The following is a 3,057-nucleotide window of genomic DNA, read 5'->3' as shown; positions in this document are numbered from 1 at the left end:
AAGACCCAGATTTTAACCCACAATCCTATGAACACCTGATTTTCGATAAAGGAGCTAAAAGTATACAATGGAAGAAAGAAAGCATCTTCAACAAAAATGCTATATTGTAATTCACTCACTGTCATGTACTATTCTTTGTTTCTTATTCAGTTCTTTAAAATCCATGCTTCTAAAGAGAAATGAATATATCCAACTTCCTTTTGTCATCTGTTTATGCAAAATAGGTTCCTGTTATTTCTTATGCTCTTCTTTAGTACTCTATGTTTTTTTCACTTACTTCAGGGCCTTAGACACTATGTGAAGACAGAAAGTTTTGTGTGGTCTCTGTATACAAAGGTAACATTTCTATTACTAGTGAAGCTTAGATTATCACTTAGAAACTTAAGTTTTTAATACACGTTATTCTAATGATCTGTTTTGCTTTAACCTCACCAAGGATTACTTCCAAATTTCAGCTATTCTTTCAAGTTAATTTAGAAGCACACAATATTTGCAATGGAACAATATTATTTAAGCCCTTTAGAACAACAGTGTACTGTGGTGGTATTTTCTTTGTGTTTTAGCAAATAAAACTTGATGTAGTATGTCTAATAAGAAAAAGCCAGAGACCAATATGGGAATTCAACCCGAAGAGAAAAGCCAAACAGCCAGTCACCAGCTCTTAGCTCTATGCTAGTCTGAAATGGTGATTCTGCCACCAGGAATCCTCAGAATGAGACTGAAATAGAAGCTATTTCCTCCTATTATAAATTCCTCTTTAGTTTTGGGATTGAATGTGAGCACCACTACTGACAAATTTCTATGGCAAACTAGCGTGGCTATTGGAATTAAAGGTGTACATTCCCATTGCCTGGTCTCTAAAGTTGTTGTACACTCTGATTTTCAGGCAAAAATACAAGTGAAATATCACTACAACTTGCCTGAAGGTCAGAGTTTAGAACTAAACCACTTGAGACCAGGCACTGGTGGCATACACATTTAATCCCAGGATGCAAGAGACAGAGGGAGATGGATCTCTGTTAATTCAAGGCCATCATAACCTATATAAATTGATTCAGTCTGTAAGAGAAACATATCTCACTGAAAAGTGAAACCATCACTTGTGATCCCACACCTTTAATTCCATCACTAGCGAGATGAAGACAACAGTGATATGGATGGACAAAGAGAAGACTACAAGGCAGAAGGAAACAGAATCTGATCGCAGTCTGAGGATTCATTCTGAGGTGCAATCAGTAAAAATCAAGCAGAGGATGCAGTCTGAAGACAGGATCTCCCTTTTGGTTTTAGGCTTTGGTAGATGTATAAGGCCTGACTAGTGGCTGGCTGCACTGTTTCTCTGGTCTCTCAATTTTCACCCCCTAATATCTTACCCCAAGATTTTATTAAGAACAATTAGAATTCATGCTATAATTTTGCTTTAATTTAGTTGCTAAACACAAGCTCTGTGGTGCTATTGATTACAAGGACAAGGATTCCACTTCAAAGTAGGTTTATTAATTGTCTAGGTATCTTTGAACAAATTACCAGAGAGAAAAATATTGACATCTATCAATTCCTGGACATGGATTGCCTTATCCAAACCAATACAAAATATTTAATTCTCATAATCTGACATAATCAGAGTCAGACTTGTAGAATCTGTTAAATGTTTGGTGGTCTTTAAGGGATGAGAAAATTATCCCACTGCTCAGAACTGGGTTTTTAATTAGCTGTTTCTATTGTTAGCTTGTTGTTGGTTGCATTTTTCAGTGTAGGCATATGTCCATAGGACATTCTACAAGGTATCCCAGGCTACCAAGTGCTTTGGGTATGTGTGCATAATCCAAACAGTGAAATATTTTGGTACTGAGATAATCCTTATGCTTGTATGTTTCAATGTTCCTGAATTGATTCTCTTAATCTGTTTTCTTCCTTGGAGAATAAAGTCCAATGTTATTAAGCGATGTCAATGAAAAATTATTTCTAATTTCTGTTATTTTGTTGTTGTTTGTGGTGGTCTTTTGTAGTCAGAGACTGTTTTCTCATTCATTTCCAACTTCCCAGACTCCCCAAATAATCACACAGAAACTGTATTAGTTAAATTACTGCTTGACCTATTAGCTCCTTACATCCTAAACTAACTCATCTCCATTGTTCCCTTTTTCTGTTAAAATGAAAAGGAAGGTTTTAATTTTAAAATAGTAAAATTACATATAACAAAACAGGTATCAAGCAAGAATTACAGTTGCAACATTTGTATCTACAATATCTTTTATCATAACTAAAGAAAACCATAATTTTAAGTATATATTCTTCAGTTCCATCAAAGACACCCCAAGCTAACAGTAAATGCATTTTAAGCAACTTCAAAAACTCTAGAATTGACAGAGACATCTCACTGCCTGGACAGTCACCCAAAGTTCTCCTATAACATGGGGACATCTAATCTTCACTCTACATGCCCATAGTATTCAGCAGACTTTTCCATGAATCAGGAAATCCAAAGATCTCTTCTGCCTTGTAATAGCAAAGTCCATCATATACTTTCTTCTGTGTCTTTCAGAATGTCTGGAAGGCTATTTTATGAAGCAAAAACTCCAAAGGACTGTCTCACCTTTAGAAATGTTCAGTAGTCATTTTTCTGTGAGTCCTCTATGTCCAGTTAATACATCAGAACATCAAGCAGTCTAGGAAAGAGTAGCTTCTTGTCCAAATGGCTAATAAACTCTATAAGAAACCTCTTCAGTGCCCATCATTTTCTTAAAATTGATTGGTGCTGCCAGAATCATGTGTGTCTCATTGCAATAAAAAGTCTTAAGTTAATAATTTAAACATTTGAAATACCATATTCCATAGGTCTTTGAAATGTTTGAAGATTTTTATATCTAACTGAAATATATCTCTATATGTCTAGAAAACCTAACTAACATTATACATTTTACTATTGCAGATGACTATCTATGTAATTTGTATTTTTTAATTATACATTGTATAATGAGATGCACAGACATAATACCTTAATCAAAAGTAGAAATATATATGTGTGTATATATATGTATGTATATGTGTGTGTGT

This window comes from Microtus ochrogaster, unplaced genomic scaffold (assembly GCF_000317375.1).
Source record: "Microtus ochrogaster isolate Prairie Vole_2 unplaced genomic scaffold, MicOch1.0 UNK175, whole genome shotgun sequence".
Taxonomy (NCBI): domain Eukaryota; kingdom Metazoa; phylum Chordata; class Mammalia; order Rodentia; family Cricetidae; genus Microtus; species Microtus ochrogaster.
This window is presented reverse-complemented; position numbering follows the sequence as displayed.